Below are 16,522 nucleotides of genomic sequence, written 5' to 3'. Positions count from 1 at the left end.
CGTTGATGAGATGATAAATAACATACATACATAAAAAAATATACTCATTTTATAATATATTTTTGCGGGAAAGATTTTATACGATGCAATGAAACCAAATAAGTAAATTAAAAAAATGAAGATAATTATAAATTTAAATTGCGATACATACACACATACTTATAAATATATCTAAATAATACATTTATACTTATGGATTATGATACATATATACAAAAATAAGTGAAAGAAGCAAATCAATAGCGTTAAATAGGCAAATGAGCAGCAAATTGGAATAGATGAACGAACTTTATATTACAAAAGAGCATATGAAATATAAAAAAATTAAATATAACAAATAATTATAATATGCATTGAAATCCACTATAATATTGCAAAAACAAACAAACGATAGCAAAAATTCGAAAAATTTGCAAAACTATGTATTATATTTCCTACCAAAAATCGAGAACTGTGGGGGAGAATTTATTAGAAAACTGTGTATCTGCATTCATTTAATCACAAACATCTTCCAATGCTTTTTTTTGTAAATGCAAATTTTCCACAATGCGACTGAGGGGAGAATTTTATAAAATATTTGAATGATTCCAAATAGTTTATTTATTAAAATCTTTGCTTTAGAAAAAAATTTTCGAAACCTTCCTAATTACCTACAAAATTGAGAAGAAATAACTCAAGTCAATGTGAAAATTATTCGCATTCAGAAATCAAAAAAATAATAATAACAATCACAATTTTATAGATCTTCATTGACATATTTTATTTTTTTTCACAAGATTACAGAGAAAGATCCACCTTCGTTTGCTTCCGATTGGTTGTTAAGAAGCAGCAATGTTACCAAAGTTAAATCTTCGACATGGAACTCATCAAACAGAGAGGCTTTCTCTTTCCTCTCGCACTAACGAAGGGTACCATGTTGAAATATCTTAAGTGTTGAAGTGTAACGGAAGTAAATAACGGATCCGATTTCGCTGAGATAAACGCAGGGTGTGCCATTAATGCCGCCTATTTTAAAGATTGAAACAAAAACGTAGTATTTATTTGAAATGTTCTGGTGTTTTTATTGTTATTTAGACATTCACTTAACTTCATTAATGGCTCGTCAAATCCAGTTCTAGAGTTCAGGACTGGGATCTGGTAATACATTAGATTAGATTAGATTTGTGGGGGGCTGGACAAGTCCAATCACTCAGTCAGTAGACCATTGTACTACACCTGGATAGATATCAGTAGAAGGAATAGTGATAGGAAAGATAAAAGGTGGATGGTAAAAACGGATAAATTAGTTTGAGGCCAACCTTCCACAAATCTCTTGGATTCATTGATGAACTTTAAGAGATCCGGAAGAGGAAAAGTATGAACTTTGTCCATACTCAGTGTATCGCAACCCAATATCCTAAGTCTGATTCTGGAAAATGCAGGACAGCTACAGAGAAAATGCTCTGCAGTGTCGTCATCTTCAAGAAAGGATAGGCACATCGGGCTGTCCACGACCCCCATGGTAGCCATATGCTGACCACAGACGTTGAGCCCTGTGATTACACCCACCAGTACTCTCAGGTCCTACCGGCTGAGTTTTAGGAGCAAGGTCGCTGTTATCCTGTTTGGTTCTTTCACAAATCACTTGGCAACTCTGCACGAATTCAACTCAGACCAACGACCACTGTGGGTACACCTCATGAAATCGATGCGGAATTGACGCCTAGAAACGGTTCAGGGCGTAGTGGCATACTTGCTGAGCCTTCATTTGCCAATTTATCAGCTAACTGGTTCCCTGCAATACCACAATGTCCAGGCACCCAAATAAGACTAACTTGTTTGTGTTTTGCAACACTGTTCAGTTTTGTCTTACATTCACCGACTATCTTCGAAGAGCAGCGTGGGTTAGCAAGGGCTTTCAGTGCAGCTTGACTGTCACTACAAATTCCAATACTGTTGCCTCGCCACTTTTTCTCAATTAGCCAGTATGCCACTTTCAAGATGGCATAGACTTCCGTAAGGAATACCGTAGCCATCTGTCCTGTGGCATAAGAGTTCTTAGTGCCTTCGTCTAAGTACCTTCCAGATCCGCTTCCATCACTGGTTTTGGATCCGTCGGTATAGAAAGTGGGCTGATATCCCGTTAATAGGTTCTCTGCACTTAACCATTGATCTCTATCTGGGATCAAAACGTAATACTTCCTACCGAAGCCAACGACAGGCACCCGATTGTCCACCGGCATCGAGAACAGTGTGCACCGCTCTGACAACTGGTGGTATATATCTGATTGTGGCCAGTGCTTACTTCATTTTCCCAGATTCCGTTTAACTTGAGCCTGTACGCCGCCCTCATTGCTTCCTTTCGAATTTGAAGATCTAGAGGTTGCAAGTTTAGAATGGCACTACCAGATGTCGTACTCATGGCATTTGTGACACCCAAGCACACTCTTCTCTGTAGTCTGTTTAGGGGTTTTATTCTGAAATTAACCATTGTGGCTTTCCACCATATTACAGAGGCGTATGTAATAATGGGTCTAATCAGGGTGATGTACAGCCAGTGTACTATCGCCGGTCTTAGGCCCCATGCCTTGCCAAAGGTTCTCTTACACTGCCAGAAGACTTTTAGTGTTCGAGAGACATTCTGCTCGACGTGCTTCTTCCAGGTAAGTTTACTATCTAGGATTACTCCAAAATATTTAACCTCAGAAGACAGTGTTACCCCTTTCAATGTGGGTAGTAACAGGCCTTCCATATTGCGTTTCCTAGTGAAAAGCACTAAGGTACTTTTTGTAGGATTTACCGAAAGACCAAGGAATTCGCACCAATACTTAATCTTATTTAGAGCTATCTGCATTTTATTGCATATAACTTCAAGTGATCGTCCTGAGATTAGTACTCACACATTGTCGTAAGAAGAGAGTCCACTATGAAGCACCAAAGTCGGGGAGAGAGTACACCGCCTTGTGGGCAACCCTTCTTCACCTCAACCCTGACTCCTTCATCGCTTTCTCTATCCATAGTATCCATCTGATAATGATTTCTTCCGCACAAACACACCAAGAGTGTACTCTCTTGTTTCCAGCCCTTTTTTGATTATGCTAACGCACTCGCGCAGAGCCGATTCGCAAGATTTCCCACGCGTGTTGTCTGACGTTGAGAGGGTTTCGACTTAGAACCCTCGTCCTAATGTGCTTCTCCACCATACGTTCCAGACCCTTAAGCATAAACGATGTCAGGCTTACAGGTCTAAAACTTTTTAGCCGCCGGCAGATTCTGAAATTCTTGAGAAAGCTTTTTTTTAAATTAATATAAATACGAGTGATTTAAGGTTTAGTGTTCTGAAAAACGAATTATTTTTTCATTTCTGAACCCGTTTTTGATTCACCCTGGAAATGAATTATTAGATTGGGGAATAGGTTCGTAGCGTTTTATCGAACACTTTTATTTAGACAAAAAACAATAATTATATGAATAATTTAATCAATAATGTATATATTCGCCGTTCTCATCTCTCGACTAATTTGTTGAAGCCATTCCGCCAAAAATCGCCTGGTCTGATGTCAAAGAAGTTGTTGAACCACTTTTTAAGGACCTTTTTGTTATCGAAGGTAACGCCCTTCACATGGTTTGACGCCCTTCATATGGTTTGACAGGGAGCGGAAAAATGGTAATCGGTCGGTGGAAGGTCCGGAGAATACGTCGGATGCTGATGGACCTTGTATTCGAGCTCTTGGAGTGCGGCTTTGACGACTTGTGCAACATGAGTTATGACGTTGTCGTGAAGGAGTATGGTTTAACCATGTCGATTAGGTATTTTCCGTCGAATAGCCTCATTCACGCGGTGAAGCTGCACAATGTAGGGCTCCTTGTTGATCGTGGCATTCTTTACGAGCATTCCCCAGTACACCATGCCCCCCAGTCCCATTAAACACATGTCATGATCTTCTTTGGATGAAGATCCGCCTTGACTCTCGTCCTTGACGTATGCCCAGGAGCCACACACTCCTTTCTTCTCTTTGTATTGATGTATAGGCACCATTTCTCATCTCCAGTGACGATTCGGTACAAAAAGCGTTGTACGACTGCAAGTTGCTCGATAGCGTTTTGGGAAGCAATTTGAAGGTGACTATCTTGCTTTTTTTGTTGAGCTTGTAAGGTAAATTCCATTGATTGACAATCGTTTATGATCGCGGTTAATTTTTCCGCCAATTCACGCCTTTTTTGGCGACCGTTCTCTTCAAAAGTGATTTGAGATGTTCTTCATCGAATTCAGAAGACCTTCCCCCGCGAGACGTGATGTCGAAAAGGTTGAGTTTTACGTCCATTGATTTGGCTTTGCATTTCTAAGCCTCAAAACTAATAAAAAATTAAATATCTCAAAAATACAAGTTGTATCGAATAAAAACTTACCCTTTGCCAAACAACAAACAAATCGTTGTAAAATAAAAGAAAATACAATATAAAAACGCTATGATCTTAGGTGGCCTTCAAAAGGATAAGGGAAAAGATAGTTATATTGCAATTGGGCGTAGTGTGGTTGCACGCATGCAAATTTGAATTGAATTGAATACTAACAGACAGTTTTCTTGTGCATTCGTTTCTCAGAATATCCGAATTCACTTTGAATTCATTTTAGAAAAAATGGAAATGCATAAGTGAGAGTGAAACACAGAACACCTTTTATCGGACTTATAGTGATTTTTGTTTCAATTTACTCGGAAGCGAATTACAGAACCTCCCTGTATATAAAAAAAATATGCCGAGTTTAAATGCCAGAAATTGTTCAATTTTATAAATTTTTTCCGCTAATTCTAAAGACATTTTTTAATCCAATGTTTTACTTTAAACTGCGTTATGATTTTGTTGCTTCTTCAAATAAATGTACCGTTTATTGTTCAAAGTTCACCCTCAGTTCATTGTAAGATATTTATCTCGCTAGAAAATTTTGCCTAAAATTGCCAGACTTTTTTATAGTTACCTAACATTTTAAACCCTATATAATATACTGCAAACTCAAAAATTGATTACAAAATTTGAAGTTCGAATTAATTACGCTTTGTTAAACGGCCGTTGTTTATATACTGATTGCGAACAAAAATTTACAAATCAAAAACTTAAGTAATTATAATTCCAAAAACCTAAAGTAAATAACCATTAAGTATCTTCCTTTTGTCGAAAACCGCGCCATAAGAGTTTCAAACTTTCCACCTACATTTATTTAATCATTTTGAAATAAAATATAATAAAATAAATCAATTATAGATCAACTTAATGTAATATTAAAAAATATACGTACATATATATACATATTAAATTTTGTAATTAACTGGCACGTCGGCAAACCGGTTGGCGTTCATTGAATGAAGTCTTGACTGGAAGCTGGTAAATAGGTTTTTAGTAAATTCAATAAAATCTCAAAGTATCAAACTGCAAGTATCGAACCAATAAAATCTGCAGTCAAGCAAACGCAAAAATTAAATAAACAATACTCTGCATTTAATCAACTAACATATTGATATACGAAGCCATTGCAAGCATTTACATACATACTACATAGGTGCAACTATTTTCTGCAAAACACTAAGAAGTCCAGTACGATAATGCTAGTTTCTTACGAATTGAATATAAAATTTAAGCGCTTTCATCCATTTGTACCCCCGAATCTCATTCATGCATAAATACGTAGTATAAATTTGGGGTTCACTGCCGAATTTTCCGGCCAAAGGCTCCAGTTATTCATACACAAATAAATACATAGTACATACTATACACATTGCAAATAGTAAGGCATAAATGAGTATTACATACATAAATAACATCAAATTGTTAATGCATTTAATGTCACACATCAAAACGAACTCGGAGCAAATCAAGTTGAAATATAATATATATGTATGTGCATGCATTACAACAACATGCATACATATGTATATGCACATTTATTGTAACATCATTATCATGTTCATAATCATTAGCAAAACGAATCGGTAGAGGGGAAAAGAAGATTTCTTAAAGCAACAATTAATAAGAAAACATCTATTTGAATCGAATTCATAACTCGAAAAGCAACAACAAAAAAATTATAAACAATAATATACATATACACATATATAAAAAAGGTATAAGTAATAATGAAAACGAAATGATAAAAGGTAAATAGCATAGCGAATCAAATGAATAAAATGTAATAATAAAACGGCAAAAACAAAAAACAAAACAGCAAAAATATTATACAATATAACGAGTAAAAACAGATGAAAAAGCGAGAAAAAATAAAGCACACTGTTCGAAAGAAATATACAAAGTTTCTTACTTTAATATTTATATTTTATCCCGACTATTTGTGACTGAACAAAAAACTTGATAGTTGGAAGGCATGCTCCAGCGCACGAAGTGATAATTAAAGGTGATGTAGGATGTCTAATTGCCGATGATGTTGGCGTATGCCGATGATAAAGAGGCAAAGTAAATAGGTCTGGTGGTGAACGAGGTCAAAACGAAGTACCTCCTGTCTTCAAACAAACAGTCGGCGCACTCGCGACAGTTATAATTTCGAGGTTGTAAAAGACTTGGACTTGGCGGCCGCCGTAGCCAAATGGGTTGGTGCGTGATTACCATTCGGAATTCACATAGAGAACGTTGGTTCGAATCTCGTTGAAACACCAAAATTAAGAAAAACATTTTTTTAATAGCGGTCGCCCCTCGGCAGGCAATGGCAAACCTCCGAGTGTATTTCTGCCATGAAAAAGCTCCTCATAAAAATATCTGCCGTTCGGAGTCGGCTTAAAACTATAAGTCCATCCATTTGTGGGAAAGCATCAAGACGCACACCACAAATAGGAGGAGGAGCTCGGCCAAACACCCAAAAAGGGTGTGCACGCCAATTATATATATATATAAAAGACTTCGTATATTTAGGAACCAGCATTAACACCGATAACAATGTCAGCCTAGAAATCCAACGTAGAATCTTGCCAACAAGTGCTACTTTGGACTAAGTAGGCAACTGAGTAGTAAAGTCCTCTCTGGACGAACAAAACTACCTCTCTACAAGGCTCTCATCATGCCCGTCCTAACGTATGGCGCAGAAGCTTGGACGATGACAACATCCGATGAAGCGACGCTTGGAGTGTTTGAGAGAAAGATTCTGCGTAAAATGTTTGGACCTTTGCACGTTGGCAAGGGCGAATATCGCAGGCGATGGAACGATGAGCTGTATGAGCTTTACAACGACATAGACATAGCGCTGGGACATAGCTGGGTCATGTCGTCCGAATGGATAGAAAACGCTCCGGCTTTGAAAGTATTCGATGCGATACCAGCTGGTGGTAGCAGAATGGTGCGTTGGAGAGATCAGGTGGAGAAAGGCTTGGCTTCATTTGGTGTGTCCAATTGGCGCCAGTTAGCACGAGAAAGAAACGACTGGCGCGCTTTGTTAAACTCGGCCAAAATCGCGTTAGCGGTTATCGCGCCAATTAAGAAGAAGAAGAAGGATGTTTAATTTCCACACTGCGTCGGTCATCTTGTGCTACTTAATAAACAGGTGATAAATCAGATGGGGAAAGCTACTCTTTATTTCAGAGCAAATTTTAAAAGTACTTGAAAGTACAGAAATGAAAACATTTGCTAAAAAAAATTAGCAGGTAATACAGTTTTTGTTGGGCCACAAAACTTGGACAAAAGAGGACGGCAAGAAGTTTTTTCATGCCCTAAAAGCACGTTCACATATGCATTAATCATCAAAAAATAAATCCTCAAAATAATTTACCCGTTCACATATGGTAGATTACCTAAAAAATTGACAAACAGCTGTCAATAGTGCTTTGAAAGGTTTTTCTTCATATAAATTGCTGTCGTGGAATATTTTGGAGTTTTTAGTTTGCTCAATTATTATTAACTACATATATAAAGAACAGGCAAGGAGAAGGAATAGCTAATTTAATTGCGCAATTGGCTACTAGTAATAAACAGTTGAAGGAAATCCGTACGCGACGTTTACTGAGGTTTAAAAAAATTATGGCAGCAATACGCATTCGAAATTCGATATTACATTTTATAATAAGTAATAAGAGGACAAGCGTTCATCCTATACGCGTTTTTCTGTTAAATGAATGCATAATTAATAATACCTAACAACAAAATTATGAGAATTATGGCCCCTATTATGAGCAACATTCGATCTTCGACTGTAGTCGAAAGTGCTGATCGAACGAATTTTCATTTGGTATTATGGTGCTCATTCGTTGAAGAATAGGACTATTGTGAATTTCGATCGCTCGACGCATTTACAATAGATAATTTTTCTCAGCTGATACAGCAAATCAAAATAAAAGAAAAACCGATTGTGTTGAAATTCTTTGCTAACAACAATTTTAAAAGTTAAAAACAAGTATTTTTTGTGAAAATGGAGTACAACGGAGTTGTGGTTCGACGATTCAACGCTCGATGAAAGATTAGTGGAACTAGCTAGATGTAGAAAACAGCTGAGGGGCGCATCCAACCCCCTTGAAATGGCTTCCACTGAGTAAGTTTAGTATTTTCAAAATGTGTTGACGTACATAATATTACAGAAATTTCCTTACAGTTTTTTAAAGAACTTTAGATTATCTAAAGAGCCGTTTATGAACCTACTGTCCAGTACAAAAAACCATTTGCAGCAGTGCACCCGAGCCAAGAGCTCTTCACTATTCTCCAAAAAAAGCAACACAAATTATTAATGCGTGTGCAGCTTTGCACAACATTTGCTTGTTTTATAATGTTCAACTTCCGGATGAAGAGTTATCCGATGAGACATTCAACGATGATGCTGAAGATATTGAAGTGGAGCCAAATAACGGAGAAGCAGAAAACATAAGAAATGAAATTCTTAGAATATTATAGAAAAATCTAAAAAGTATTAAATAGAAACCTTTACGCCACAGTTTCTGTTTTATTTTTGTTATAAATTTTCTTTATTCAATTATTCGTCATTCGAAAAAAATATGTATTTCAGTTCCTCTACGTATTTCAGCCCATACCTGCCAAGGGAAAATAATAAAAAAATAAAAATGTATTTCTATAAACATCACAAAAAAAAACTTTATTAACCTTAATCCATTTTGCTGCCGTTCTAACTGGTGGTCCCAAGCAATTCAGCTCCGTTGTAAATTCCTCGCAAAATATTAACATATATTAACATATTCCTGCATAATATTAACAAAATTAGTATATATTTATTATTTGGTTACTATAAAACAATAAATAATCGCAAACAACTTACATTTTAACAAGTTTTCCCACAATACGCTACACAATCGAAAGCAAAATTGCATTCGACTCTAAATTCGGTATACAACGAAAATTTCGACAGCGTTGCACTGTACTTTATCTCATTAGAAACTAATACGTTGTCGTTGATGTTTTTGTAACAAAGCAAAAATTCGGTACATTTTATAGTTTTTCTTTGATAAAGGTAAAAATGCAAGCCAGGCCGCTGAAATTTTAAATGGTCTTAATGATACCGATACTGTAACAGCCAATTACGTGTAATTTCGATTTCGTACATTCTGTTCAGACATTTTTGATGTAAAAGAAAATGCCAATAATGTCGAAAATGACGATAAAATCATAAAAATAATCGAAGTTAACCGACATGTTAGGAGTCGTAGCATTGCCCAGGAGCTAAAGATCGACCATAAAACAGTTTTAAACCATTTGCGCAAAAAGTTTACGCAAACATAATGGATTTAGTTTTGCTCATAATATATTAGTTTATATATATTATATATATAAACATATATATAAACTAATATATATACAATATATATTAGTATAATTTTCTTTAACTCCGATTGGAACGTAGAACCGATTCCCGTGGAAACGACAGGAAGCAATACTGAGCAATAATAACTCGAAAAAAGCCGAGTTTACTTGATGTATATATCATTTTTAATATGACGTTTGGAGAACAACCCAACTCCAGTTTTTAAGGCTGGATCGAACCGAACCGAATAGGACTTTGATTAATTTTCGCCGAAGCCGAACCGAACATATTCAAGTGCCCAAGTAATAAATAAGCAATGAATTTTTAAAAGCCCAGTATTTTTCTTCATAAAAAAGGAAAAAATGGTATATAATTTTCAATTACATTAGTTTAAGCTATTAAGCAAAATGATATGTTTGTAAAAATAATGAAACAAGAAATTTTACTTGTGTACCATACATGCAGCCATCATTGTTTCCTCGAATCCTAGCGGGGCATAGGGCGCCATATAGTAATTATTTAGTACGAATATCTGAATAATTTTACGCTGTAATGTAAAAACAAAAACTGACTTACAGCCCTAAACAAATGTTCAAGAAATATAGTCGATAAAAGATAAGCAGATATATATTTGAAAGCACTTTTTCCTACAGAAAATGTGGCTTTTGATACAGGTATTCAAAAATTTCAGAATTTCTAGGCTGCAGATATTCTTCAGATAAGTGGCCAATTTATTTTTGAATGAAAAACCGTTTGTTTTAAATATGTATTATTGTTGCAAATCATATTTTTATCGCTGAAAACATAAAAATTAAGTAACGCTCGACCAAAGCCTGTTTTTTTTTTTTGAGATTTTACCGAAGCCTAACCGAAACGCAGCTGAACTTTTGTGACCGAACGTGGTTGAGGCTGAAACAAAAGTCCGGTTGTTCCCTAATGACGTTCTCTAAAGCAAACACTGCACATTACAGCCTATTTGCATTAAGAGCTGAACTAGCATTAAGAGTTCTGTTAAATTTCAGAAATATTAAGTATTTTCAACACAACATAGGCAACTCAAACTGCTAATTTTTGTTTTATTTCAGGTTCGTCGACCACTGATGGTTACAGGAGCTGTACATAAGGATTTTTATTTATTTATTTATTTATATGAAGTATAATTATAAATAACTACATTACAGTAGTAAGGCAACTAGCCTCTAGGGCTATTAGCCTGGCATTTTTATAAAACGAGGCTAATTCGATAGTTTCATTGGTTTTTTTTATTTTAGAATTTATTTGTTCGTTTACAATCTAAAACATATATTTTTGCTGGACATAAGGGGCAGCATTTTTGTCTGGAATGTAAAGAATGTAAGCTACGAGTTAGACTTACAGGATTTGTAGGGTTTACAGATAAACGTTTCTTTGTTTTCTTTTTTTATTGCGAGTCATTTATCGCCTATCCTTTATTGAGAAGTTTAAGAAGCAGGATGTAGGGTTTACCAATGACAACCAGCTGTATTTTTAAACAAAACTCATTTAGAAACCATTAAACTTTATAAACTACAAAACTAATAAATGAACTCTAAAACGAAATAAATGAATAAAACATAAATATTTTCGGTGGCAACACAAGGGCCTCTACATATTTGGCCGAGGTGCGTCGTAAGACAGCCACTTTAACTAACCTAACCTTGCTTGGTTGACTAAAGTGGTGATTCATTCAGAATCCAACCAGCGCTTCCGCACAATTTTGTTGCCACATCCTCGTTAGCAACTTGTTTAACGATTATTTACAGCATGAATATATCCAGTCTATGCGATTTAAGTAGCTTATTAGCGTGTCGACATCTAATCTAAAATAAATATTTTGAAAATTTTCCAGTGAATTTCAAACTTACACAGATTAAGAAGCTTTGATGTTGCTATGCTGTTTTATCAACTTGACTGTGATGATGAATGAGAGCCTAAGTTGAGTATGGAAAACTATTTTATTGTTGCAAACTAAGTTGAGCATTGAAAACTATTTTGAACATAAATATAAGTTTTTAAATTGAGAAACTGTTAGTAAAACTCCAAAAATTGTATCACTTTTCAATTTAATATTGTATTAAAATTAAGCAACTTTTCTATAATAAGTTTTTCGCTGAAATAACTTTTTTTTCTCGAAATCTGATTTTTATTTAATTTCATAATCACAATTTTATTTTTAATTATTTCATTGTCTTATTAGTCCTAAAGGCATATGTATGTATATATTAGTATTTTGTGCTGCCAAATTTCATATGTTCATATGTATGGCGAAGTCATTTAACCACAGCAATCCCTGTTGTTGCGTCCCGGTATGAGTATAGAAGCTTTAAATACTAGGATGCCCATAGCATCCAATGCTGATAGTTAAGATGAAGCTTTAAAAGCTGCAATTTATTCAGTTAAGTACGTAAATCTGTTGTTCTCTACCTCTTATTTAACTAGTCTTTCTGCCACCCAAAAGGCAACTAAAATGTCCTTTATGCTCATGACTGGTCAAACAATATACAACAGTTGAACACCGAATTGCTTTTTCCAATAATGTATTTAAATGCAGATACGAATAAAGAGGAAGCAAAAAAAAAAAACAAAAAAAAAAAAAAAAAAAAAACAGAAACGTATGAAGAAATAAAAAATACAAGTAAAAGAAATCGAGAAAAAAAATTAAATTTAGCTCACTTTCTATACGCAAATAAAAAATAAGCATTAAATCTAAAATATAATATATAAAGCAAAGAAATATGATGAAGAATTATGAAATCGAGAAAAAAAAGAAACAAAAAACCAAAAAACCAAAAAACCAAACGAGGTAAACTGTATTTTTACTATAAAAAACGCGGTAGATTTGTGTGAATGACCGACCACACAGCAAGATTTATGTATAATACTTATATATAATGCTATAGATACGTTGATGAGATGATAAATAACATACATACATAAAAAAATATACTCATTTTATAATATATTTTTGCGGGAAAGATTTTATACGATGCAATGAAACCAAATAAGTAAATTAAAAAAATGAAGATAATTATAAATTTAAATTGCGATACATACACACATACTTATAAATATATCTAAATAATACATTTATACTTATGGATTATGATACATATATACAAAAATAAGTGAAAGAAGCAAATCAATAGCGTTAAATAGGCAAATGAGCAGCAAATTGGAATAGATGAACGAACTTTATATTACAAAAGAGCATATGAAATATAAAAAAATTAAATATAACAAATAATTATAATATGCATTGAAATCCACTATAATATTGCAAAAACAAACAAACGATAGCAAAAATTCGAAAAATTTGCAAAACTATGTATTATATTTCCTACCAAAAATCGAGAACTGTGGGGGAGAATTTATTAGAAAACTGTGTATCTGCATTCATTTAATCACAAACATCTTCCAATGCTTTTTTTTGTAAATGCAAATTTTCCACAATGCGACTGAGGGGAGAATTTTATAAAATATTTGAATGATTCCAAATAGTTTATTTATTAAAATCTTTGCTTTAGAAAAAAATTTTCGAAACCTTCCTAATTACCTACAAAATTGAGAAGAAATAACTCAAGTCAATGTGAAAATTATTCGCATTCAGAAATCAAAAAAATAATAATAACAATCACAATTTTATAGATCTTCATTGACATATTTTATTTTTTTTCACAAGATTACAGAGAAAGATCCACCTTCGTTTGCTTCCGATTGGTTGTTAAGAAGCAGCAATGTTACCAAAGTTAAATCTTCGACATGGAACTCATCAAACAGAGAGGCTTTCTCTTTCCTCTCGCACTAACGAAGGGTACCATGTTGAAATATCTTAAGTGTTGAAGTGTAACGGAAGTAAATAACGGATCCGATTTCGCTGAGATAAACGCAGGGTGTGCCATTAATGCCGCCTATTTTAAAGATTGAAACAAAAACGTAGTATTTATTTGAAATGTTCTGGTGTTTTTATTGTTATTTAGACATTCACTTAACTTCATTAATGGCTCGTCAAATCCAGTTCTAGAGTTCAGGACTGGGATCTGGTAATACATTAGATTAGATTAGATTTGTGGGGGGCTGGACAAGTCCAATCACTCAGTCAGTAGACCATTGTACTACACCTGGATAGATATCAGTAGAAGGAATAGTGATAGGAAAGATAAAAGGTGGATGGTAAAAACGGATAAATTAGTTTGAGGCCAACCTTCCACAAATCTCTTGGATTCATTGATGAACTTTAAGAGATCCGGAAGAGGAAAAGTATGAACTTTGTCCATACTCAGTGTATCGCAACCCAATATCCTAAGTCTGATTCTGGAAAATGCAGGACAGCTACAGAGAAAATGCTCTGCAGTGTCGTCATCTTCAAGAAAGGATAGGCACATCGGGCTGTCCACGACCCCCATGGTAGCCATATGCTGACCACAGACGTTGAGCCCTGTGATTACACCCACCAGTACTCTCAGGTCCTACCGGCTGAGTTTTAGGAGCAAGGTCGCTGTTATCCTGTTTGGTTCTTTCACAAATCACTTGGCAACTCTGCACGAATTCAACTCAGACCAACGACCACTGTGGGTACACCTCATGAAATCGATGCGGAATTGACGCCTAGAAACGGTTCAGGGCGTAGTGGCATACTTGCTGAGCCTTCATTTGCCAATTTATCAGCTAACTGGTTCCCTGCAATACCACAATGTCCAGGCACCCAAATAAGACTAACTTGTTTGTGTTTTGCAACACTGTTCAGTTTTGTCTTACATTCACCGACTATCTTCGAAGAGCAGCGTGGGTTAGCAAGGGCTTTCAGTGCAGCTTGACTGTCACTACAAATTCCAATACTGTTGCCTCGCCACTTTTTCTCAATTAGCCAGTATGCCACTTTCAAGATGGCATAGACTTCCGTAAGGAATACCGTAGCCATCTGTCCTGTGGCATAAGAGTTCTTAGTGCCTTCGTCTAAGTACCTTCCAGATCCGCTTCCATCACTGGTTTTGGATCCGTCGGTATAGAAAGTGGGCTGATATCCCGTTAATAGGTTCTCTGCACTTAACCATTGATCTCTATCTGGGATCAAAACGTAATACTTCCTACCGAAGCCAACGACAGGCACCCGATTGTCCACCGGCATCGAGAACAGTGTGCACCGCTCTGACAACTGGTGGTATATATCTGATTGTGGCCAGTGCTTACTTCATTTTCCCAGATTCCGTTTAACTTGAGCCTGTACGCCGCCCTCATTGCTTCCTTTCGAATTTGAAGATCTAGAGGTTGCAAGTTTAGAATGGCACTACCAGATGTCGTACTCATGGCATTTGTGACACCCAAGCACACTCTTCTCTGTAGTCTGTTTAGGGGTTTTATTCTGAAATTAACCATTGTGGCTTTCCACCATATTACAGAGGCGTATGTAATAATGGGTCTAATCAGGGTGATGTACAGCCAGTGTACTATCGCCGGTCTTAGGCCCCATGCCTTGCCAAAGGTTCTCTTACACTGCCAGAAGACTTTTAGTGTTCGAGAGACATTCTGCTCGACGTGCTTCTTCCAGGTAAGTTTACTATCTAGGATTACTCCAAAATATTTAACCTCAGAAGACAGTGTTACCCCTTTCAATGTGGGTAGTAACAGGCCTTCCATATTGCGTTTCCTAGTGAAAAGCACTAAGGTACTTTTTGTAGGATTTACCGAAAGACCAAGGAATTCGCACCAATACTTAATCTTATTTAGAGCTATCTGCATTTTATTGCATATAACTTCAAGTGATCGTCCTGAGATTAGTACTCACACATTGTCGTAAGAAGAGAGTCCACTATGAAGCACCAAAGTCGGGGAGAGAGTACACCGCCTTGTGGGCAACCCTTCTTCACCTCAACCCTGACTCCTTCATCGCTTTCTCTATCCATAGTATCCATCTGATAATGATTTCTTCCGCACAAACACACCAAGAGTGTACTCTCTTGTTTCCAGCCCTTTTTTGATTATGCTAACGCACTCGCGCAGAGCCGATTCGCAAGATTTCCCACGCGTGTTGTCTGACGTTGAGAGGGTTTCGACTTAGAACCCTCGTCCTAATGTGCTTCTCCACCATACGTTCCAGACCCTTAAGCATAAACGATGTCAGGCTTACAGGTCTAAAACTTTTTAGCCGCCGGCAGATTCTGAAATTCTTGAGAAAGCTTTTTTTTAAATTAATATAAATACGAGTGATTTAAGGTTTAGTGTTCTGAAAAACGAATTATTTTTTCATTTCTGAACCCGTTTTTGATTCACCCTGGAAATGAATTATTAGATTGGGGAATAGGTTCGTAGCGTTTTATCGAACACTTTTATTTAGACAAAAAACAATAATTATATGAATAATTTAATCAATAATGTATATATTCGCCGTTCTCATCTCTCGACTAATTTGTTGAAGCCATTCCGCCAAAAATCGCCTGGTCTGATGTCAAAGAAGTTGTTGAACCACTTTTTAAGGACCTTTTTGTTATCGAAGGTAACGCCCTTCACATGGTTTGACGCCCTTCATATGGTTTGACAGGGAGCGGAAAAATGGTAATCGGTCGGTGGAAGGTCCGGAGAATACGTCGGATGCTGATGGACCTTGTATTCGAGCTCTTGGAGTGCGGCTTTGACGACTTGTGCAACATGAGTTATGACGTTGTCGTGAAGGAGTATGGTTTAACCATGTCGATTAGGTATTTTCCGTCGAATAGCCTCATTCACGCGGTGAAGCTGCACAATGTAGGGCTCCTTGTTGATCGTGGCATTCTTTACGAGCATTCCCCA

The sequence above is a fragment of the Anastrepha ludens genome, chromosome 4 (genome assembly GCF_028408465.1).
Source record: "Anastrepha ludens isolate Willacy chromosome 4, idAnaLude1.1, whole genome shotgun sequence".
In the NCBI taxonomy this organism is placed as follows: Eukaryota; Metazoa; Arthropoda; class Insecta; order Diptera; family Tephritidae; genus Anastrepha; species Anastrepha ludens.
Note: the sequence above shows the minus strand (reverse complement) of the source record.